General features: G+C 50.6%; 1 long non-coding RNA gene across 1 annotated transcript; it reads left to right on the forward strand.

The window, feature by feature from the left end:
• Positions 1 to 15,879: 15,879 nt before the first annotated feature.
• Positions 15,880 to 24,064, forward strand: LOC136376913 (uncharacterized). The gene is made up of 2 exons (XR_010746254.1): positions 15,880 to 16,219; positions 20,852 to 24,064. It is a non-coding gene; the product is annotated as an uncharacterized lncRNA (long non-coding RNA).
• The last annotated feature ends 359 nt before the right edge of the window (positions 24,065 to 24,423 follow it).

Raw genomic sequence — 24,423 nt, forward strand, 5'->3', positions numbered from 1 at the left:
CATATTGCGACCAGAGCCACTCTAGCGCCTGAGGCAGAGGCCACAGAGCCATGCCCAGCGCCCGGGCCATCTTTGCTCCAATGGAGCCTTGGCTGCGGGAGGGGAAGAGAGAGACAGAGAGGAAAGTGCGGCGGAGGGGTGGAGAAGCAAATGGGCGCTTCTCCTATGTGCCCTGGCCGGGAATCGAACCCGGGTCCTCCGCACGCTAGGCCGACGCTCTACCGCTGAGAAACAAATTCTTTTAGGTTTGAATTTCCCTCCCTCCCCACCTTCTTCCTCTTTTCCTCCTTTTCTTTCATCTAATAATGGCTGTGCGCTGGATTCTCTGTTTTGTGCATGCCATGTTGTGTACCTGTTGTTTTTGCTCTCCTGGCATCAGCTTCCCCTTCTTCTGGAAACCATAATCATCTTTTCCTTTTGTGAATCTCCCCTTCTCTCATTGCAGTCCATGAGGTCTAGGTGCTAACCTCACCACATAATGTGTCTAAGAATAGACACATCACCCAGGCCTAGCCAATCAGACTCACAGTAGTGGTCACATGATCCATCTCAGGCCAATGAGGTCCTGCTCTGGGACTTTTGCTAGTACCACTGGGAAAGAGGTGCCCTCTATCAGCTAAGCTGATAGAATGTAAACTGGGGACTAGGGGGGACTGTTTGCCACCACAAAGGGAGATACTACAGAGAAACACAGAGGGATTCCTGAGGACCTCAGTTGACCCGTGATTCAACTGTACCTGAAACTTATTCCTTTACATGAGCCAGTAAATTCCTTTGTTCACACTTAGGCCATTTTGAGGTTTTTTATTTTTGTTTTTATAACCTAATAAAGTATTTGACAGTTTTGACCAAAACAGGCACAACCTCCTGTGATGACTAATGTTCTTTCTGCAGGGGCCCTTGCCCTCTTTGGCCTCTTCTTCATACTACTGACTTGCCTTCCCTCACCAACTTGACTACCTTCCCTGTCCCTTTCCTCTTTCCTCATTCTGCTCAAGCCACGCTGGACTCCTTACTGCTTCTCAACAAATACAGGGCACAGCCCTACCTCTGGGCCTTTGTATTTGCTGTTCCTTGTGCTCTTCCAGCCCTGAGGCCTAGACAGACCTTGGGACTTCCACTGTGACCATTGCTCCATCTCATCTCAAATGGCACCTTTCTTGCCAGCCAGCAGCAAATAGCAACCTCTCAGCCCCTTATCACTCCCCCTGTCTTTAGCCTGCCTTATTTTTCCATGGTGCTTGCATTTAATGGCTCATTTATTGTCTCTCTCTAGACGGTAAGTTCCATAAGGGCAGACAGACCTTGGCTGTGTTCCCGAGGCCTCCCAGGCCTATGATGGAGGCTGACCAGAGGCAGATTAACTCTTTAAGTAGTGAGTTTTATTTCAAAAAATGAAATTATTTCCAGTTAGTTTTATTAACTTAAAATCATGTTTGTTTGATAACCAATATATGGAAACAAAAAGAACATGCATTTGCCTTTTTTTAATGTTTCCTTACACATTTTTATTTATTTATTTATTTATTTATTTATTTTTTGTATTTTTCCGAAGCTGGAAATGGGGAGAGACAGTCAGACAGACTCCCGCATGCGCCCGACCGGGATCCACCCAGCATGCCCACCAGGGGCTACGCTCTGCCCACCAGGGGGCAATGCTCTGCCCCTCCGGGGCGTCGCTCTGCCATGACCAGAGCCACTCCAGCACCTGGGGCAGAGGCCAAGGAGCCATCCCCAGCGCCCGGGCCATCTTTGCTCCAATGGAGCCTTGGCTGCGGGAGGGGAAGAGAGAGACAGAGAGGAAGGAGGGGGGGGTGGAGAAGCAAATGGGCGCCTCTCCTATGTGCCCTGGCCAGGAATCGAACCGGGGTCCCCCGCACGCCAGGCCGACGCTCCACCTCTGAGCCAACTGGCCAGGGCCTTTACACATTTTTAAAATAAAAATTTTTGTTATGATCGTACTCTGGATTGTCAGGAGGCATGAGGACGTACATGAACATTCGTACTACTCAAAGGGTTAAGGTTGGTTGAGGCCCCAGGCGCAGAAGAAAATATTGGACCCCTTAAAAAAAAAGAGAGAGATAGGGAAAATAAAAATACATGTTAACCATATTTTTAAATTTAAAAATGTTATGTATTATTAATGTTAAAATTGCACATATAAAACCAAATTTGGTGTCATTAGAAAAAAGTGTAAAGTTGGGATTTTGTGGGGCCCTTCAGCAGTCAGGGCCTAGGGCATGTGCTGGGTGCACCCACTGTTCAATCCTCCTCTGAGCTGACACACAGCAGGGGTCAGTGAACACTGGTTAAACACATGTGCATCTATGTATTACTGTCCCATGCAGCTGAGCCCTGTCTCTCCCTAGCCCAGACTCCCAGGAGAGGGACTAGGACTCCTCCTCCTCAGCCTTCTCCCTCTATCCTACTGGTCAACTCAACATATTAATGCTCTCAGCCCCTTCCATCCTGATTTTTTTTAACTGAGAAGAGAGGAGATAGAGAGACAGACTCCCACATATGCCCCAAGTGGGATCCACCCAGCAACTCCCATCTGGGGCTGATGCTTGAATCAACTGAGCCGTCCTTAGCTTGTTAGCACCCAGGGCTGATCGAACCAACTGAGCCACTGGTTACAAGAGGAGAAGAGAGAGAGAAGGGGGAGAAGGGGGAGAAGAGAAGCAGATGGTTACTTTTCATGTGAGCCCAGACTGGGGATCAAACCCAAGACATTCACAAGCCAGGTTGATGCTCTATCCACTGAGCTAACCAGCCAGGGCCCCATCCTGCATTCTTCTTTCCAGCCCATACTGTATTTGTAACTACTTGCTGGGGGTGGGAGGTATACCTTCCCCATTACCTAGCCCCGGCCTGACCCATCTTAAGTGCTCAAAATCAGTTTGTTAATGAACCTCCAAGCAGCACAGCCAGGCAGCCCCTTCCAGAGTACCCAGTCAGTTGTGAAAGAGCAGGCAGTTAGTCTGCTCCCTAATCACCAGCCTTCGCTGTGCACACCCTCAGAAAGTGCCTCTTTCCTAATTAAAACAGCGGGTGGGATGCATACTCCAGGCAGCATCCTGAGACTCTCCTGGCAGGAGACAGAGGCAGGCAAAGGTGTTTCATTAGAAAAGAGTTGGGAAAGTGGGGGGGGGGGGGGGGTCATGGTACCCACCACCTCCTAGGGGAGTTATTGGGAAGCCTGCAATTTAGACACATGATGAAACAGCAAATACAAGAATGAAATAATTAAGTCCCCGATCTGTCTTTCCACCTCCTGGTCCAGGATTCACCTGGTCACTCCCCCACCATCAACTCTCCTGGATCACCACAGCTCCAGCGGAGAGGCAGCTCTCCTGAGCACCTGCTTAGGTAAACGTTTGTCCTCCCTCTATCTGTGGACAGGTTGGTGGTGGCTCAGGTCCTGGGGCTATGTGGAGGCCATCTCCTTCCTGGAAGAGATAATATCTTGATCCAGGCCAGCCAAGCTCAATATCTTAGGACTTATTCAGCTTGTGGGGGTTGCTGTCTAGGACATAGCCCACTTATCACATGCCTGACACTCAGTCTCCCCACAAGTTTTTAGTAATAGAACCTCAGCTTTATTCCAGGTGGCAAGATATCCAGCTAGAAGACTATATTTCCCAGCCTTTCCTGCAGCTAGAGATCACCAATGATATAGAAGCAGAAGTTGTAGGGTGGGCTTTTAAGAATATTCCTTAAGAGGAAAATAGACAGATGACATATGCCCTATTGCACTGTCCTCCTGATTTCTACTTCTTTCCTAGAATGTGGATGTGATGGCTAGAGCTCAATCAACCATTTTGGGTCCTCAAGGATGAAAGCTGTGTGCTGAGGATGGTGGGTCAAAAGATAGAAGGAACCTAGATCCCTAATAACCGTGGGGTTATTATGCTGCCTTGGACTGCTTAAATCCAGACTTCTCTTTTGAGGGAGAATAAATCTCTAATTTTTTAAGCTGACTGTAGTTGGGTTTCTATTACTAGTAGCTGAGTGCAAATCTTACCTAATGCAATAACCCCTTTGGGCCCCATTCCACAGGCACATACACCTGAATGCAGGCACAGATGTGTGTATACACACACACAAATACACACACACAAACACACTGTTTTGCACATGGCTTCAGTCTGGGAGAAGCAGACACATTCTTTCTCTTTCTTCTTCTTCTTTTTTTCCAAGCAAGAGGAGGGGAGACAGAGAGACAGACTCCCACATGCACCCTGACTGGGATTCACCCTGCAATGCCATCTGGGGCCAATGTTTTGCTCATCTGGTGCCATGCTCATAATCGAGCTATTTTTAGTGCCTGAGATAGAGGCTCCTGGAATCACCTTCAGCACCTGGGGCTGATGCTCTCGAACCAATTGAGCCATGGCTGTGGAAGGGGAAGAGAGAAAAAGGGAGGGAGAGGGGTAGAGAAGTAGATGGTGGCTTCTCCTGTGTGCCCTGACTGGGAATTAAACCCAGGACATCCACATGCCAGGCCAACACTCTACCACTGAGCCAACTGGCCAGGAGCAGAGACATTCTATAAGTAGGGAGCCCAACCGTCTCCTTCATTCCCCACCCCAGGCTTTAGTTGCTATGGCTCCCTGTTTCTGGGGCTTTGGGGCACGTATCCAGAATCTGGCCTCTAGAACCTGCTTTATTTTTGCTTCTAGTGCTGTGAGATCAGATTACTGCATTGGGGGGGAAGAGAACTCTGGACCTGCTCTCACATAGCCTGGCTGATCATCAGTACAGACAGGGTATGATCTGGGCCCACTGGGGCCCATAACCATGAGTTGCTTGGGATCTCACAGAAGGTAGTGGCCTGTAGAAACTAGAGAGGACTTTCTGGAGGGGGAAAGAACCCTGGACCTGGAAGGGCCAGCTGAGGACAGCAAGCTCTGAGAAGGAGACATCTAGGTGGGACAGAGGCCACCTGAAGGCAGAGGCTAGGATGACACTTACTACAAATGGGGCTTTGGCTTCTGTATCTGCTGGGGACTCTGCAGGAGGAACATCTTCACCTGAAAGTAGAAGTCATATCACTGAACCCTGGTGGGGGACCAACGAGAACTATGAATTCAGAATCTCTTTGCCTGAGAACATCAGAGAGAACCTTGCCCATGGGCATGGCCAGAAGGACCTGGGTCCAGAGAGCCTGGGTCCCATTTCAGAGACTGGATACTAGAAGTCTCCATGTTTCATCCCCACCCTGCGCCTTTCTTTCGGCTCTGAGAAAAAACTACCTGGTCCCAATTCCTTGCCCACCTCACTGGCTGTCAGTGCCTCTGGGAGGGGTAGCCAGGATCCAAGAAAGCAACCATGACCTTCACCTCCAGGCCTGACTCTGCTATCAGTTCTCTTCCATGAGCTTCTTCCACTCTCTCTCCTCTCCCACTCACAGACCCCCATGCTCTGGGACTCTCAAAGAATTTGGGGACTGTGGCATTCAAGACCACCTGGTTGAGGTCATTCCTTCCAGCCTCCAGGGGAAATCTGCTCCTATGCCGCTTAGACCAGCTCAGAGAGCTCTTTCCTGCTGTGGCTCACTGCTTTGCCAAGGCCTCCTCCTCTCCCCTGCCCTTCCTCTCCCCTTCATTCCCCACCCCCTAGCCCAACCATGACTGAGGTCAGAGAGGCATAAACAACCCACAGTTTCCAATTAATTTTTAATTGCAATGTGAAATTCTTAACTGCGGCTGAGATGCTATCACAGGGTGGAGGTGTGCTGGTGGGGGTGGTGTGTGGGTGACCCAGTTAGAGATGCTGGGTCCTCACAACAGTACCATGTGAACATAGCACCTGACATTGAACCCCTAAGACATGCTACATGTGATACTTGGCACTTCATGTCTATCACCCATTTATTGAACATGAGAACCCTAGGGAGTAGGTTCTGTCATGTCCCATTTTACAAGGGTGGGAGGTTCCCGCACTTGTCCATGATCATCCCACTAGGGGTGGGGAGCTTGCACACAGCCTGGGGTTCCTGGAACCCACATTGTGTCCTCCTGAGAGATAAACAGGGAGCAGCAGGGCAAAGTTATGACCAGCAAGAAGAAAGCATGGGCCTTGGTGGGGTTGCTCAGTGGATAAAGTGTCTGCCTCGCACACTGAGGTCATGAGTTCGACCCTCCACCCTGAGAAGCAATCAATGAGTGCATAACTAAATAAAACAACTAAGTAGAACAAGGAGTTGATGAGTCTTTATCTTTTTCTCTCCCTTTTCCCCTCCTTTCCTCTCTCTCTCTCTCTCTTTCAAATCAATGGAAAAATTAAAAAGGAAAGAGGGAAGACAAGCATGTCAGTTTCTCGGTGCTCAGAGGGCAAGGTCCCTATAGACAGGTATTCTGCAAAGGCACCTACAGGAGGGTGCTATTCAGGGGCGGGTGTTGAGCAGACCCCTGTAGGTGGCTGCCTCCTGCACAGGGCCCTGCACAACTCTGCTCTCCAGGAAGGCTGAATGAAGGAACATGATGTCGGTCTCCTGACAGTCCTTTGAGGACCTGTAGTTTGGTCAGAGATAAGGAGCAAGGGCATTATCAGGTTGGGGAATAGTGCACAATGGGGCCTGGCTGTGAGGATGACTGGAGGGATTTTCCTAGAGAGGAGCCTGGAAGGGAATTTCTGGTTTGGTCAGGGACCGGTGCTGAGGACCCCCAGACTATTGTCAAATGGAAGTTGTCTCGCTGATGCTAAGGGGAGACGCTAGTAGTCATTCTGTTAATTGGCCAAGAGGTGACATTTGCTTTGTCCTGACTTTGGGAATAGTTGGGCTAGAAGGACCTTAATAGGCCAGATGGTCCAACTTGCCTTGTGCATGCTGGGGTCCATGGGGGGTCCAGGAGGGGAAGGCAGCCTGGGTGGACCTTTCTACCTCCCAGGGGAGCAATAGGTAGGATGTTTCCAACTATCCAGGAGGAATCCTGAAAAGATAGATCCGCAAAAGTGGCTTAAACTGAGGCCTAGAAAGGACAGAGGCTGACCCCCCCAGCCTGATGGCTATTTTCACCTCTTGGAGGCCAGCCTCTTCCCACTCCAGCCTCTGCTCAGCAGCTCCCTGCACCGCGAATGACCTCCAACCTTCTTTCCACCTCTCTTATCTCCCTTCTATTGGCTGGGCTTTCATATACGGCTGGGCCCACCTCCAGCTTCTACTTCCTCCTAGAAGTCTCCCAAGACTGCCCCACCCACTGACCCCTCACCCCCCCCCCCAACTCTCAGCCTGAATCTTTTCTGATGAAATTAATGGGATCGTGTGACATCAGGGTTTCCTCCTCTGTCCTTCCACAGGCCTGCCATACTCTGAGCACCAATGAGCCTGTGGCAAGTTGCTCTCCAATCACCCATCTACACACACAACCTGCCCCCAGAGACATCATGCTGGAGAAGAGAAGGCTACCAAGCCCTGGCCTGTAGGGAAAGCCAGAGATGGGTCACTCCACCCCATCCTTCATGGATGCCCCTGTCACCTTCATGAACAGAGAAATGGCTTTAGACACAAGATTAGGTGTCCCTTAATCTGTATGACTTTGTCCATCACCTAGGTCAGCCCCCTCTCAAGCCCTTAGTGGATTGTCTCAGGGTCAGACAAATACATGTGGTCATTAGACCAGAGCATTTAACGCTAGGACTCATCCAGCTTCTTTTATAGGCCTCAAGTGACAGGCTGCTCACTACTTGTAGCGTCATTTCATATCCTGCCTGGTCTGGCCAGAGCCTGTGTCTGCAGTGCCTGGTACAGGCCCAAAGCTGAGTGAGCAGAACAAAGGCTAGGCCATCCCTGTTGGTCACCCGGGCCTGGGACCAGCCTTCGCTCTCCACTGCTGATCCTTTTGTCTGGGCTGTGGGGCTGACCGGCCTGCCCTCCCTGTATAATCTTTCCTCTTCCCTGCCTCCCCTCCTTCCTTAGTATCTAAGGATTGCATGAGTCACTTCACTTTGAGCTGCCAGATGTCGGGTACGGTTGGGCCTGGAGTGGAAGCCAATTTTTTTTCTCCTTTACTCAAAGAGAGCGCAGGTCTGAGGAAAGTGCCCTGCACTGTCATCTGGATTTCTTGGGAGGGTGGGGATGACTGTGCCAGCCAGCGCCACCTCCCTGAGGCTCTGGCCTGCTCACCCTCCATTCCCAGCCTGGAGTGCTTCCTGCTGGCACTGGGTGGGGGCTGAGCCAGCTCCATGCAGTGCAGGGCATGCTCAGTCATCCAGATACTCAGTGGTGCCCATCTGAGAGGAGTCCAGGGTCCAGGGCCAGGCCCTACTCTGCCCAGAGAGTGTCTCCAGCTCCATGCTGGTGCTGTGGGGTAGACAGAAAAGAAGAAGAAGGAGAAGAAGGAGAAGAAGGAGAAGGAGGAGGAGGAGGAGGAGGAGGAGGAGGAGGAGGAGGAGGCCTGGCCTTCAAAGAACTGACCATCTGTTTAGGGAGATAAAATGTATACAAACAGTGATCCATGGTTTTTCCCTGAGCAGTGCTGTCACTTCCACACGCCACTTCCTTGTGGTGTTATCCTCACTTCACGGACAGGAAAATGGGGCTCGGAGAGGCTCAGCGACTGGTCCAAGGTCAAAGGGGCGATGTGGGTGTTGAGCCCTGTCCTCTGTCCATTGAGCCCCACACCTCACTATCTGTGGTCAAGTTGGAGAAAAAGCAGGGTCAGCTTCCGGGGTGGGGGGCACTGTCTTCTTCCCCACCTCTACCCCACGTGACCCTGGGCTCTGTGCCTGTGCCATGGGAACATACCTGTCTCGAGGTGCCTGGTAGACCAGAGATGCCGCACGTCAGAGGTGTGGGAATAGGTTGGAGAGGCTTCTTAGTTTAGGATCCCTGAAAAGGACAACTCGAGAGCAGGACGTAGGTGTGGGTGGTGTGCTTGGGAGCATGAGAGAGAGAGAGAGAGAGAGAGAGAGAGAGAGAGAGAGAGAGGAGAGTGAGAGAGGAAAGGCGGTAGAGCTAATAAAAAGGAGCATTAGCCAAGGTGGGGGTGGGGGAGCTCTGCTCCCCTGGGGCCTCCGAACTGTCTGCCTGAAAGATGAATGGCTGGCACAAGGGATGCACTGGTCAGGAATTGGCCCAGCAGGGTGCCCACTCCTCTGCCCTCCTGCATGTACTTGCTCACACACCCAGCTGGCACGTGACATTAGACAGATAGTGGAAAGAGGAGCAGCAGATGCTTGAGGTGGACGCTGAGTGGACATAGACCTCACCCTGAGTGCAGCTGAGCCAGAAGTTGCTTCTGCTCAGGAGGCTAAGGCGTACGTGGTTCTGAGCCACCAAGTTCTGGGCACCGCTGCCGTGGAAGGCCCCGCCTCCCTGACCCAGAAGACATGCTTTTCCAAGGGGTTCTGGCAGGTGCCTAGCGGGGAACCATGGAGTGCAGCAGAGGTGGGGATGAGTCAGACATCTACAGGCTCTTAATTCATTTTGCAGAGAGCCAGCATCAGTTACCTAAACGTCTTCTCTCCCTGCTGGCCAGCTCCTTGAGGACGAGGACCACCTCTGATGTGTCCATCCCCGCTTCCCCAGCACAGGGCTAGTGCCAAGGAGCTATCCAGGGGATGCAGTGTGCAGTGGCAACCCAGCTGGTGCCGTGGGCTGCCAGAGGTGACTGTGGTTCCTGGGCTCATCGCAGATGGCCCTTGAGTCTCCAGGGAAGCAAGAGATAAGGGGAGGGCCACCCCTCCCGGTGGACTGATGAGGCCCCTGCTATAAACCCTTGGGTTGCCCCTCCCTCCCTTTCTCTTCTGCTGATTACTTATCTCTGGAATGAAGTAGTTTTAGGCTGCCAAGTGTTTGGGTAATGGGGGGAATACCCCATGTAGAGAAGACATATTCACTCCATGAACTTGTGTTGTGTTTTTGATTGTCTCCGGTACAAGAAGAGATGTATCTTCCAGTTTAGGTTTACAGCTCTGTCACTGGGAAAAAAAAAAATCAATTCTCTCACTCTATACTTTGTCAGCCAAACTTCCTCTGGCAGCCTTTCTGCTGGGCCAGTGGGCCAAAGCCCAGAGCTCAGGGCTGGAGGCTCCTCTACTGTGCCAGCACTCAGAAGGAGCCACAGGCAGAGCTGGCTCTGGGCCTGGCACAGACTGGCATGGGAAGGGACCTCTTGTCTGGGCTTACCTCCTAAGCCAAATCAGAAGGCAGAGGTGGGCTGAAAGAATGTAGCTGGCCATCTAGGCAGAGAGAAACAGAGAAACAGATATAGACCTATCCTGCACCAGCACCTCCACCAGGCCCAGAACACCCTCTGACAAGAGCAGCAGGGACCTCTCTCCCATCAGCCTCAGCTCCGCCGCCTCCTTCATGAAGCCTTCCTGACTGCACAGAATAAATGGAACTCCTTGATCTGTGAGCTCCCTGGCTGGAATCTTCATCCAGGTTCTTCTCTGCCTGCTGTGGGATCTTTTGGAGTAGTGATTACCAGGTAGTTTAGAGCAGAATTTCCCTAGTCAGAAAGTTCCAATTCAAATCCTAAAGTCTCCCTTCCTCACTGTCTGACCCAGGACAAGTTCCTTACTCTTTTAAAGTCTCCCTTTTCTCAACTTTCAAATGAGGGGTATTTTAAAGATTAAATTAGATGGCCTGATTTAAAACCATTAACAACCCCTTAGTGCTTAATTTTTTTCCATAGCACTTAGCACCATTTAACCTCCCCTGTTACTTTGTGTTCGATCCCTGCCTGCTCCAGGAAGGCAGGTGTGCCTGCTGCCCCCCGTGGCTGGCCGTGTGCTGGCTCACAGAGCAGGGTGCTAGAGCTGTGTGGGAGGTCTGCCCACCCAGAGAGCTGGAGGAGCACAAAGCTCAGACCCCGTCATGAACATGGTCCCCACTTTTTGCATTTCTGGAGTCTACAATGTGGCGTTTTAGGCAAGTATAGTCATGAAGGTTGCCTGTGAGTCTGTGGCCAGCATCAGACTGGAAGACTTGTGCTTGCCATCTCAGGGTCCCCAAGGTCCTTGCCCATCATGGGTCTTCTTGGGATCTGATTGGCCAGAGCCTGTGGGCTCTGACGAGGGTCGTTTTAGTCCAACTGTCCTGGCACTGCCCAGTCTCTCCTGGAGGTCAGCGCAGGGTGCCAGGTCCAGCTTGCCAATATGCTCCACAAGGCTCACCCCATGGCTTTCATTGCAGCAGCTCTCCGTCCCTACGCTCCCCACTGGGTGCCGGACATGCTCTGACCAGAGGGTGGAGTGGGCAGGCCACAGGCTTCTGTGTCTGGCAGATATGGCTTGAGTGTTGGAAAGTGACCTTGGGCCAGACCCAGCTTCCTTGACCCTCACTTCTTTCTGACATCTGCAAAATAAGCCTGGGTGGAGATTGTGACCCAGAAGAGAGGTTTCGGGGAAGGCAGCCTCTGGGGCAGCCCTCTGGGTACCCATAGATCCAGCAGTCACCCTTCCTATCTCTCTACCTGTCCTCAAACGCTTTCTCATCTTTTTTTTAATTTTATTTTTTTGTGATAGAGACAGAGAGAGAGACAGAGAGAGGGACAGACAGGGATAGACAGACAGGAAGAGAGATGAGAAGCATCAATTCTTCATTGTAACACCCTAGTTGTTCATTGATTGCTTTCTCATATGTGCCTTGACCAGGGGGCTACAGCAGACTGAGTAACCCCTTGCTTGAGCCAGCGACCTTGGGCTTCAAGCCAGCGACCTTGGGTCCAAGCTGGTGAGCTCTGCTCAAACCAGATGAGCCCACGCTCAAGCTGGCGACCTCGGGGTTTCGAACCTGGGTCCTCTGAGTCCCAGTCCAATGCTCTATCCACTGTGCCACTGCCTGGTCAGGTGCCCTTTCTCATCTTTTATTTCTGTCTGACTCATGGATCTGTGAGAAATCCACCAGGAGTTATTATGCCCATCTTAAAGATGAACAAACTGAGACCAAGAGACAAAAACAATATACCTGCTGGTCCTCCAGCAGACTGGGGCCACACAGACCAGTTCTCCTGTCAGCCAGGGCTGCTCTGGCAGCAGTTCCAAGGGTCTCAAGGGTGACAGCCAGGCCCTGGGAGCCTCCCTCCTGGCCCCACAGGATAGGTGAGAGGTGTCGTGCCCTCTCCTCCTTCTGCCTTTTAATTGCTTGGAAACAGCTGATGGCGTGGGAATGCTCAGCCACTATTGGTCTCATGACTAGAGGCTTGTTTGTTCACAGACTCATATTTTTATACTCGGGCTTCTGCTATTTATGCCACAGACAGAGCTCCTCCTTGCTGAAGAGTTTGGGGAGCGGAAAGTTGTTTTCTGGGTTTATTTAGTCACCTCGGAGTCTATCAGAAACCATGCAGGGATAAAAGAACAACAAAGGAGTAATAATAGCCAGTTGCGTGTTTGCTTCCCTGCAGTTCCTTCCTCTGATGGGCCCGCGAGCTCCCTGAGTGCCCACGAAGGGAAGCTTCACTGGGAAAATTAAATGGTTCCTCATTTAGGACAGAGCAAGCAGCCCATGCTGGTTTCTGCTTAGCACCTTGGGGCTCATGCCAGCTCAGCTTGAAGGAGAGAGGAGATGGGGAAGCCTCAGGGCAGCCCTCCCCCCCTCTCCACACACACAAGGAAACCACAGCCTCTGGGTAAAATAATGAAGTTCGGGCAACACTCTATTGGAGATTGGGCTCAACTGGGGGAACAAGCAGGGAGAGCTTCCTGGAAGAAAGCCCCTGCAGATCTGAGAATGGGAAAGGGGGCTTCTGAGTCTGATCCCATAATGGCCCAAGGCAGTGCTGCTATGAAGCAGGGAAGGGAAGAGAGAAGGCCAGACCTATTTTGGAAGCCTCAATTGTTTTAAAATCTCTCTTAAAACAGGCTTTGCCCCTGTAAGTAAGGTTTGAGGCCCAAACACTTTGCACCCACTTCAAATAAACCAAGGGCTGGAGCTGGTGGAAGGTGTGGGAGAAGACTCCTCCTCCTGAAAGCCTACAGAGTGTGAGAGTTGTCTCCTAGCTAGTAACTGAGCCAATAAGGGCCCAAAGAGGCCTGTGAAAGTCAAGCTCAGGTACACAAGGTCATGAGAGCATGGAGCTGGGAAAAAGGGGGCAAAGGGGAGAGGGAGTCAACCTGTGCTCAGTGCTCACATGTGGGAAGTGCTTAAACACAGGTTAGTTAGTGCTAGCCTCTCCATGTACCTCTGGGGGCGCATGTGGCTGCCTGGTCACCCTCAGTGCTCATCAAGGCTACTCTTGCTGGTGGGCACAAATCTGTAAGTTGGGGCCACCCATCCATCCATCCTCCCACACACCCTTTTCCATCTATTGTCTACCCCTCCACTCACCACCCCATCTGTCCAGCCTTCCTCTTATATCCAGCCCCCCACATTCAGCCTCCTCCTTACACAACTAAAAGGCAGACAGTGGAACACAGTACAGTAGCTCCTCCCAGCAGCCTGGCTGGCAACCTGGAGGCTCCTCAAGGTGGCATGACCGTGTGAAGCTACCAAGGACCTGGCTACCAGCCTCAGGACAGCAGGATCTGCTTAAGGGAGCCAGGTGCTAGGGAGACTGATGTCTCTGTGACAGACTTACATTTACCAACCTTACGGGGGACCAATGCTTATACAGTACACATACCCTGGTGCCAACTTATTAATTTGTAATAGGAAATGCTACTTACATGTAGAGCAGATGTTTGGCAGAACATTGTCTCTTCCGGTAGGCAAGTAACATGGGAAGTAAGATTATTATCAGAAATGCTGGCTCAGTAATTCACAATGAGGAATTAGAACTTCAGCAGGTCTGTCTTATCTCCTAACAAGCAAGTTCCAAGAGAAGATCAATGGAAGACTCCCTGGGGGAACTGAAGTTAGAGCTGGGGTTGGGCAGGGGGTTTACTGTGTGGTTTGCTGTCTGATGGTCTTGGGCACATGCCCCCACTCTGGAACTTGACCTGCCTCAGGGTTCCACTACCTCAGTGGTCCACAAACTCCAGCCCACTGGCCCAAATCAACCCACAGCCCATGTTTGTATAGTCTGCAAGCTAAAGATTTTTTACATGTCCAAATGGTTGAAAAGAAGTGGAAAGAAGAAAAACAATAGGTCATGACATGAGAATATTATATAAAATTCAAATTTCAGCACCACAGATTAAGTTTTAACGGGACACAGCCCACCCATTCGATACCTACTCCCTATGGCTACTTCTGTGTTATAGCTCCAGAGTGCAGTGGTTACAACAGCGACCATGTGGCCAGCAATGCCACAACTAGTCACTATCTGAACCTTTCCAGTGAAGACAGCCAATCCCTCACCCTTCTGTGGCCTCTCTGCCTTTTTGAATTAGTCACCCTCCAGCCCCGAAGGCCTGAGAATGCTCAGAGATCACCTGGGTCATGGATGCTGCCCAAGTGGACCAGTAATGAATGTTGAGGCAGCCTCTTGGTTCCCACTCACACTGGCACAGAGCGAGCCCCATGCAAGGATGTCATCAGCCCAGCCCCCTGCGGGTTCATGGGCAGCTCCATGCATTGACAACATGCAACTCTCGTCTTCATCTTCCCTTTCACCTACTATTCCCCCATTCAATGCCAGCCTCCTACCCATCATCCCTTCACCTGCCAAGCCTACTTCGTCTGTCCACTCATGGTGGTGCCTGTTAGGTTCAGGGAGGTGTGCTGTGGCTGCCAGAGTTAACTCTTTTTTTTTTTTTTTTTTCTTTTCTAAAGCTGGAAACGGGGAGAGACAGTCAGACAGACTCCCGCATGCGCTCGACCGGGATCCACCCGGCACGCCCACCAGGGGCAACGCTCTGCCCACCAGGGGGCGATGCTCTGCCTCTCCAGGGCATCGCTCTGCCGTGACCAGAGCCACTCTAGCGCCTGGGGCAGAGGCCAAGGAGCTATCCCCAGCGCCCGGGCCATCTTTGCTCCAATGGAGCCTTGGCTGCGGGAGGGGAAGAGAGAGACAGAGAGGAAGGAGGGGGGGTGGAGAAGCAAATGGGCGCTTCTCCTATGTGCCCTGGCCGGGAATCGAACCAGGGTCCCCCGCACGCCAGGCCGACGCTCTACCACTGAGCCAACCGGCCAGGGCCAGAGTTAACTCTTGAAGGAGCAGGAACAGGGAAGGGCTGATAGGGTCCCTGTGAGGCTGAGAACAAAGAGATCAGCACAAAGCTGGGAAAACATCCTGCATTCTATTGGTTAGAGACCCTTATCAGAAGTTTATGTTTGAAATTCTACACTAAACTAAACCCTTCCCCTGTTGCTATGCTGCACGCAACCTCCCTAGCGAATAGCTAACTGCCACATCTGCTTCTGTATAAATGCTTGCTCACTTAGGATATGATATATAAGGACCTAGTTGTAAGCGCCAGGCACGACTCTGTTTGCAGCCCCTTGAGGGTACGGTGTCTTCGGACACCTTGAGAGTTCGTTCCTGCGCAGGTTAAACTTGGCCAATAAAGTAAGATCTAAACCCCTGAAAGTCTCCGACGTTTGTTCTCGGGCTTGGTGAATGCAACATTTGGTGCATTGGCTGGGAAACAAAATCTCCCTCGGTGGAGTTTCGGTTCGGAGACCGGATGGGCAGCTCGAGCTGAGTAAGTATTTACTGAGGATCCTCTTTGGTTTGGTTTTTGGGCTCCGGAGCAAACAACCCTGAGGTAGTAGGTGGGACGCTGCCAGTAACCTACCCAGGACTTTCAGAGGCGGGACGCTGCTCTCTGAAATTTGGTTTTGCTAACATTAGAAGTGACTGGTCACGTTAGGGTTATTTGCTTGCGCTGCACTGCGCCGCGTTAGTTTCGATTTATGTACATTCTCGTATGTATGTCATTCTCGTATGTACAAAAGTTAGATTGTCTCGTCTGTGTCTTGCTAGTCTGTATCGTTTGTTTCCCCCTTTTATTCCTCCCTGATTTGCTCAGGATGGGCCAGCAGGACTCTGTGCCCGGCTCTCCACTTGACTGCCTGCTTAAGAACTTCCCTGATTTCCAGAGGCGGGCTCCTTCCTTCCGCCCTTCCAGCAGGGATGGGGAAACTCGGCTTGGTGCCCACGGTCTGCTGTCCTCGACATTCCCCTAGCACGGCCCCTTGCGAGCCTTAAAAGGAGCCGCAGGCGGCCCATTTTTGCTGCAGCCTAGAAGGAGTGAAGCCTAAGGGGACTACCCGCCCCAGCGTGCAGCGTGCGCGGCTCCCGGGATGTGCCGCGGCCGTGTTCCCGCCGGGCGGTTGCTGCTCGCCAGGACACCGCTTCAGGCTCGGGGCCTCCCTCCCGCCATGGTGAGTCTCCCCGCTGCAGCCTCCCGGCTCGTGGGGTGTGTGTGTGTGGGGGGGGGGGGGGGGCTGGGCGCCAAGGCGGGCGGGGCCTCCACGGCCCCTGGCGTCTTCTTTTCCCTGCGGTCCGCACACTTTTTAAATCGCCTGGCGGCAGCGTGCTGTCGGGTTCTGCCTGCCCTCCGGCTCTGGCTCTGCAGAATCCGGTTGAGTTCTGGCGGCGTCTGCCCCCGGGATGTGTTTGGCTGGGAGACAACCTTTAAAATCCCCCCTTCCCCCCCCCCCCCCAAATCGCGTGGGCAGAAGGTTTACGCATTGAACGGGGCACCAGATATTACACCACGGGCACCTCCCCGCCTTGTTTATGTGCCCTTCTCCACCAGTGACTCATATAATTAGAAACATCAGAATCCCCTGTTCTCTGAGAAACCCCAAGGGCTAATCTCCCTCCTCAAAACCATATTCAGAACTCACCAGCCCACCTGGGATGACTGTCAACAGATTCTGCAAACTCTCTTCACTTCTGAAGAGAGAGACAGGATAATGCGGGAGGCTGCAAAGGTGGTCCTGGGGGAGGAGGGAGAGACTATGGCTGGGAGGAGGGAAATAGAAGACATACTCCCTTCTCAGCCCCCAGCCTGGGACCCTAATACTACCGGGGGAAGGGACATGCTCCTCCAGTATTGCCGGGCTCTGCTGAGGGGACTCCTACCAACTTCAGTAAGGTTAGTGAAATCATCCAGGGAAGAGAGGAATCCCCAGCAGCCTTTCTAGAAAGACTCATAGAGGCTTATAGAGTATATACCCCTCTAGATCCTGAGGCAGAAGAGAACAGGAGACTAGTAAATATAGCCTTTGTGACTCAGGCTGCTTCAGATACTAGGAAAAAGCTTCAGAAGATAGAGGGATTTGAAGGAGAAAATAGAAGCAAGCTATTAGAGATAGCCCAGAAGGTGTATGTCAATAGGGATGATCCGGAGGTTGGCAGGGCGAAGGAAGTTGCCAAAATCCTAATTGCTGCCCAGAAACCTCCTCCCAAAGGGAAAGGGGGACAGCAAAAGGGCCAGGGCTCTATTCCTGTCGGCTCCCAGGAGCCCATGGTCACCTTAACAGTCGAAGGAAAGCCAACAGACTTCCTAGTCGACACGGGAGCCACCTACTCAGTCCTAAAGCAACCACAGGGGCAAATTCAGAAGGCAACTACCAAAATAGTAGAGGCAACGGGCAAAGCAGAAGCCTATCCTTAGGCTACCGCAAGAATTACTAACTTGGGCCGAGGCACCATTACCCACTCCTTCCTAGTCATTCCAGACTGCCCTTACCCACTACTTGGAAGGGACTTATTGCAGAAACTTCAGGCCACCATTACCTTCCGACGGGAGGAGAGCCCTACGAGGGACAAGGAGGCGGAGGTCAGCTTGGAGATAACTGTCCCACTGTCTGAAGAATACTTACTTGCCACTATCCAAGGAGGTAAGGAGGAAGGAGCAGGAGTTCCGAATGCCCTGCGTGCCAGGGTACCTGAAGTTTGGGCGGAGACCAACCCACCAGGTTTGGCCACCCACCAACCGCCTGTCCTAGTGCAGCTGAGCACTGCTAGCCCAGTTAGGATCAGGCAATACCCGGTCCCAGCCCGAGCCAGACGGGGCATTGCACGGCACTTGCAATGCCTGCTGAAGGCAATTAGCCGAGAATGCCAATTAGCCTGTAATACCCCATTACTCCCCTTCCAAAAGCCGGGGACCCATGACTACCGCCCGGTGCAGGACTTGCAGGAGGTGAATGCACGGGTAGAGACTATTCATCCCATGGTACCCAACCCGTATACCTTACTGAGCTCATTGCCCCCAACCCATACCTATTATTCAGTCCTGGATTTGAAGGATGCCTTCTTTTGTATTCCCCTGGCGCCTCAGAGCCAAGAGATCTTTGCCTTTGAGTGGAATGACCCAGAAAGTAGACTGGTGGGGCAGTTCACTTGGACCAGACTACCACAAGGGTTCAAGAATTCCCCCACTATTTTTAATAAGGCCCTCAGCCAAGATCTGCAGGCTTTCCGCTCCTCCCATCCGTTGATCGTACTGCTCCAGTATGTGGATGACATCCTCATAGCTGCCAAGGACAAAGGAGAGTGTGAGGAAGCTACCTCGGACCTGCTACAAGATCTCAGGCAAATGGGGTATCGAGTCTCTACCAAGAAGGCCCAGATTGAGACACAAACTGTAAGTTATTTGGGGTATAACTTACAGGGAGGGCAAAGGACATTGTGCAGCCAGCGAATCCAGACGGTCCTGCAGATCCCCGAGCCTACCAGCAAGAGGCAGGTACGAGAATTCCTGGGTGCAGTAGGATACTGCCGACTGTGGATACTGGGCTTTGCAGAACTAGCTAGATGAACTAACCAGGGGTAAGGAAGAACAATTCATGTGGACAGATAAGGAAAAGCAAGCGTTCCAAGCGCTTAAGGAGGCCCTGGCGGCTGCCCCAGCTTTGGCCCTGCCGGATCTGGCCAAACCCTTTCAGCTATTTATAGCAGAAAAGCTATTTATAGCTCTGGGGGTACTGAGTCAGGAGCTCGGGCCGTGGAAGAGGCCCGTTGTCTATCTGTCCAAGAAACTTGACCATGTAGCCTCGGGATGGCCAGCATGTCTGAGGGCACTTGCTGCCACCTCAATACTAGTCAAGGAGGCTAGTAAGTTGACTTTGGGACAGGACATCCAAATAATTAGGGAACATTACGTAGAGCAAGTGCTACGAGCACCTCCTGACAGGTGGCTAACAAATACAAGGCTGACACAATATCAGGCTCAGTTGTTGAACCCTCCGTCTGTTCAGTTCCTCAAAACAACAGCCCTGAACCCAGCGACCCTGTTGCCAATACCGGAGACCACAGTGGATCACAGTTGCAAGCAAATCCTTGACACGGTGACTGGCTCCCGTCCAGACTTAAGGGATCAGGCCTACGAAAAGGCAGACCTGACTCTCTTTACTGATAGGAGCAGTTTTATCAAGGATGGACAGCGGTATGCAGGGCAGCAGTGACTACGGAGATGAGGTCCTATGGCAGAAAGCGCTGCCCGCAGGGACATTTGCACAGAGGGCAGAGCTAATAGGACTAACCAGGGCCTTACAAAAAGTGGAGGGAAAAGTTGCCAACATCTACACTGACAGCCGTTATGCATTTGCCACCGCCCATGTCCACGGAGCCATATACAAGGAGAGAGGCCTCCTGACAGCAGGGGGGAAGGACATTAAGAACCGCAGTGAGCCTGACCAGGTGGTGGTGCAGTGGATAGAGCGTTGGACTGGGATGCGGAAGGACCCAGTTTCGAGACCCCGAGGTCGCCAGCTTGAGCGCGGACTCATCTGGCTTGAGCAAAGAGCTCACCAGCTTAGACCCAAGGTCACTGGCTCCAGCAGGGGGTTACTCGGTCTGCTGAAGGCCCGCGGTCAAGGCACATGTGAGAAAGCAACCAATGAACAACTAAGAAGTCGCAACGCGCAACGAGAAACTGATGATTGATGCTTCTCATCTCTCTCCGTTCCTGTCTGTCTGTCCCTGTCTATCTCTGCCTCTGAAAAAAAAAAAAAAAAAAAAAAAAAGAACCGCAGTGAAATTCTTGCCCTCCTAGATGCCATTTGGCTACCTACCAAAGTTGCCATCATCCACTGCAAAGGACACCAGAAGGGGAATTCTCCTATTATAAAAGGTAACAACCTAGCAGACTCAGCTGCAAGAGAAGCAGTCACTGGACCACAGGAAAGCCTTCTGCCATTGCTGCCTAAGCCAACGCTACCTCCGGATCCTAGATATTCCCCAGAAGAAGAGCAGGAAGGGATACAATTAAAGGGGAAGAAAAATCAGCAGGGATAGATAGAGCTTCCTGATTCCGGCTCTATTTACCCCAGGGAATAGTAAGGGAAATAGTAAAAGATATTCATACTAGCACTCACCTAGGGCAGAATAAGCTAGAACAACTTGTCAAGAAATATTATTCTGGGCCCAACATCAGGGATATTGTCCACTCCATTGTCTCTAGATGCAGCATCTGTGCCAGGGTAAATGAGCAGAATAAGAAGTTGCCTCCCTTTGTGAGGTATTAGGGGAAAGCTCCTGGAGAGTTATGGGAAGTAGATTTCACAGAGATGACCCCTAGGAAGTTAGGTTATAAGTACCTATTAGTATTAGTAGACACCTTCTCAGGATAGGTGGAAGCATTCCCCACGTGAGGAGAGGCTGCTTCCACAGTTTGCAAAGTCTTATTAAGGGAGATCATACCTAGATATAGCATTCCCCTAGCCCTAGGATCAGACAATGGACCTGCATTCATCTCTAGGGTATCTCAAGAACTAGCTACTAAGCTAGGTATCAATTGGAAATTACATTGCATTTATAGGCCCCAAAGTTCAGGACAGGTAGAAAGAATGAACAGGACTCTAAAAGAGACCATAATTAAACTGAAGGAGGAGACCGGCGAAAACTGGGTTGAGCTACTCCCTTTCGCCCTCTTTAGAACTAGATGTACCCCTTATCTTAAGAAGTGGGCCCCTTATGAAATCCTGTTTAGACAGCCCATACCCCTTGTGCCTCGATTAACCAGAGAGGAATTAGAAATTTCTAACCATAACTTCCTCAAGTCCTTGCAGGCTCTGCAGCACATCAGGAGTGAAGTGCGAACCCTCCAGAGATCAGCCAGCTCCGAAGGAAAATACAATCCCAGACTTCCGGAGTCATCAGAACCTGGGCAGTAGGTATGGATTCTCAACTACAGACGGGGCAACCTTGAGCCACGATGGAATGGACTATTCCAGGTACTCTTGAGCACACCTACAGCTGTTAAGGTAGCTGAGAAGCCCTACTGAATCCACCTCTCCCACGTAAAGCTGGCCCAACCACCCGACGAAGGACCTCGGAGATGGCAAGTCAAGCAGACCCCTGGAGAGCCTCTAAAGCTCACCTTCTCCTCCACTTAGGACTGATAACTTTTTATTGTCTACCCAGCAAGGGACTAGAGTTGCAGGAATAGGTTTTAATCAGGACAGCAGATGGCACAGTTATAGCACAGAATAACACCTGGAATAGTAGCAACCCCCGTAACCCTCCAAGCTGACTTATCGAAGTTTTTTGAGGATAAATTTTGTGACTCACCAGCAGCATGGAGATATGTTGGTGCTGGGGTCCAGCCCCGGGGGGAATCCAGGGGTCCCACAGGAAGAGACGGCGTCGGCGCGAATCGAGTGAGAGAGCCGAATTCTTTATTTTCTCTTTATTCTCTCGTTAGCATTTACTGCCAGGCATCTCTGCCAAATGCTGGTCTAGCTCTCTTTTTATACACACACACTAAGTTACAATCACATGGTATTCTGAATACATCATTGTTTTTGTTTCACTATGGTTACATATTTCCAGGTAACAGTTAATTCATATCTATAAGCTATAAATCAGGTGGTAAGTCATTCAAAGTACAGTTATACAATAGCAATAACAATATTGGTACAAACTTCTAAAAGATTAGTACTAATTAATAACTCTACCTTACTGTTGTTGTGAGTCAAGGGCGCAGAGAGAGAGAGATTAACAGATGAAATCATCAAGAACCAGCAAAGGACCACGCTTTCTCAGGCAAATGGCCTTGAGTTCATGCAGTGTCCTAATTTTTTTCACAAGACTACAGAAAGCTTTACTGAGAAATTGGCATAACATCAAGAGTAACTTTTGCTTAAAGATACATAGAGTGCACCTGCAAGATAGCTTAGTAGCAACATAATATCAGAAGGCATTAATTGTTATTGCTTCTATGGATCCCACCACATTCCTCTCCTTATCCTTGGAAAATACAGAAATCTCATGAGAATGTTTTACTAAGAAAAGCCCAGCAACTGCCTTCAGTCACAAAACAATTCTCTTAGCAAAACATTCTTTTCTTGTTGGCTGTGTTCCCATCCAAGGCCATGCAATGGGTTATTCCACTACACCTTACCTAAGATTTTATTGTCTAGTCAAATTTTATTTATTTACTATATTCATACACTAGTTAAGTTCTAACTATTATATATTCTTCTCTGAGTGTTCCACCACCTGCAGGTCAGGTATGCAAGAAGAAAGGAGAGTTTCTCTACTCTATCACATGAAAGGGCTAGGGAGGTAAAGTGATGGATTAAGTGAAGGCTGAAAGGTGCTCTGTGTATAGTTACTGTTTCCTACCTATTCATAAGTCACAATCTATTCTTTCTAATATGATTAACAAGAAGAAATTCTCCTACAAACTTAACCCTTTACGAGGGATATCATAGCCAGCCTCTTATGTTTATGAGCCCAGTTCAAGAGGCTTACAGGCTTTTCTGTGGAACTCACACCCTCTGTCTCATTTCCAAAGAAATTACTACAAATCTACAGGGAAAGCACGGTACTGTTATCCCTGTGCCATAAATAATAGCACACACCCAGAAAAAGGGGGGAATATAAGGCCAGATTAATTCAAAAGATCAAAGGGGGAAGTATCGTGCCTTTCCCCTGCAATGACTTTGTCAACCCGCAGCCATTGGTCTTCTCTGCTGTGACTTTGTCAATCAGCAGTTTTTGATCTTCTTCTGCTGTGACCTTGTCAGCCAGCAGTTGTGGATCTTCTCTGCTGTGACCTCGTCAGCCAGCAGTCGTTGATCGGCTCCCGACATGTAGGGGAAGGGGATAGGCGTCCGTTAGGAGCAGAACACTTTGATAACCAAGAATTATGTGACCCTCATTACCAGAATAGGGCTTTATGGTATACCCCCACTATGTTTGCCCCGAACCGCCATCGGGACAGAGACGCATTTGTGGATCTTATTCGGACTTTTACTGTAAAAAGTGGGGTTGTGAGACACTCGTCAGTGAATTTCAATGGAGTCCACCTAAACCAGACCCAGACATAAGTCTCTTTTGATTAGGAACTAGATTAGGGGGAAGAAGGCCCAAAGATAGTTAGGACGATAACTGTGCTAAAGATAATTGTAACCCTACTATCATTGCAATTAAGAAGCCTAAAGACCCAAGTTGGAATTCAGGAAAAACATAGGGCCTAAGACTATATGTAACGACATAATCCGGGTACCTTTTTCACCATCAGAAAACTTCCTACAAAGAACAGACCTCTCCTTCGAGGAGCAGGGAGCGGGCTGCCACTCAGGCCACCTAGGCCCCCTGTCAGCCTCCCGGCAGTACCTGAGCTCCCGGACAGTAAGACAGGCCCAGACCAGAGGGGAGCTACTACGACTCCTACTGCAGACTCTGTCCCAGTTGAGCCAGAGAGCAGGACCATAAGTTGCCTTTTTACACTCCCAGCCCGTTACTGGAAAGACCACACCACCAAGAGATATATGCCCTAAATTTATTGGATAAGGTATTTCCCTTCTTTAACAGTACGCAGCCTGGAATCACAGAGTCTTGTTGGCTATGCCTTAGTCCCAGACCCCCTTTCTATGTAGGGCTGGAGGCCAACACCTCGAGAGACGGGGAACTGGCTCCCACTACAGTGACCCTTAGGAGGGACCGGAACCAGAATCAGATAAAAGATTGTTTCTCTGAAGAATCTCTCACTTTAGCAGAGTTCCATGGGAAAGGGACCTGCTACCTTCTGGCAAATTTCATCTTAAGTAACTCCAATTATAGTGACTATTGTCTTAACCAAAAAACCCTACCTGCCACCCTAGAGGGCCCAGAAGTAACAAAGGCTCCTGAAGGACTATGGTTTGTGTGCACTCAAGGTATCTTCAAGTGTATAGTCCCCACTCATCCTGAGCTTTGTGTAAGTGCTTACATTATTCCACAGGTACATCTGTATGGGGGAAACCCTGAATTCCTTGTTGCTCTCCCGAGGCGGGCAAAACGAACTCCACTCCTTATCTCTATCATAGCTACCATAGGAATTGTAGGGTCAGCCATGGTAGGGACAGCATCCCTCATTCAGGGAGAACTCACCCTCAGACAGTTATCCAAGACACTCTCAAAAGACATTGCGCTTCTCCAGGAACAGGTAATATACCTCGAGAAGCAAATAGACTCCCTCGCTGAGGTAGCCCTTCAGAATAGAAGAGGGCTAGACCTCCTCCTCCTTGAGCAGGGAGGACTGTGTGCTGCATTAAGAGAAGAATGTTGGTTTTACGCTAACCACTCTAGAGTAATTAGAGAAAATATCAAGACACTTACAAACAGATTAAGGAACAGGGACCTA

The sequence above is a fragment of the Saccopteryx leptura genome, chromosome 6, assembly GCF_036850995.1.
Source record: "Saccopteryx leptura isolate mSacLep1 chromosome 6, mSacLep1_pri_phased_curated, whole genome shotgun sequence".
NCBI classification, from domain to species: domain Eukaryota; kingdom Metazoa; phylum Chordata; class Mammalia; order Chiroptera; family Emballonuridae; genus Saccopteryx; species Saccopteryx leptura.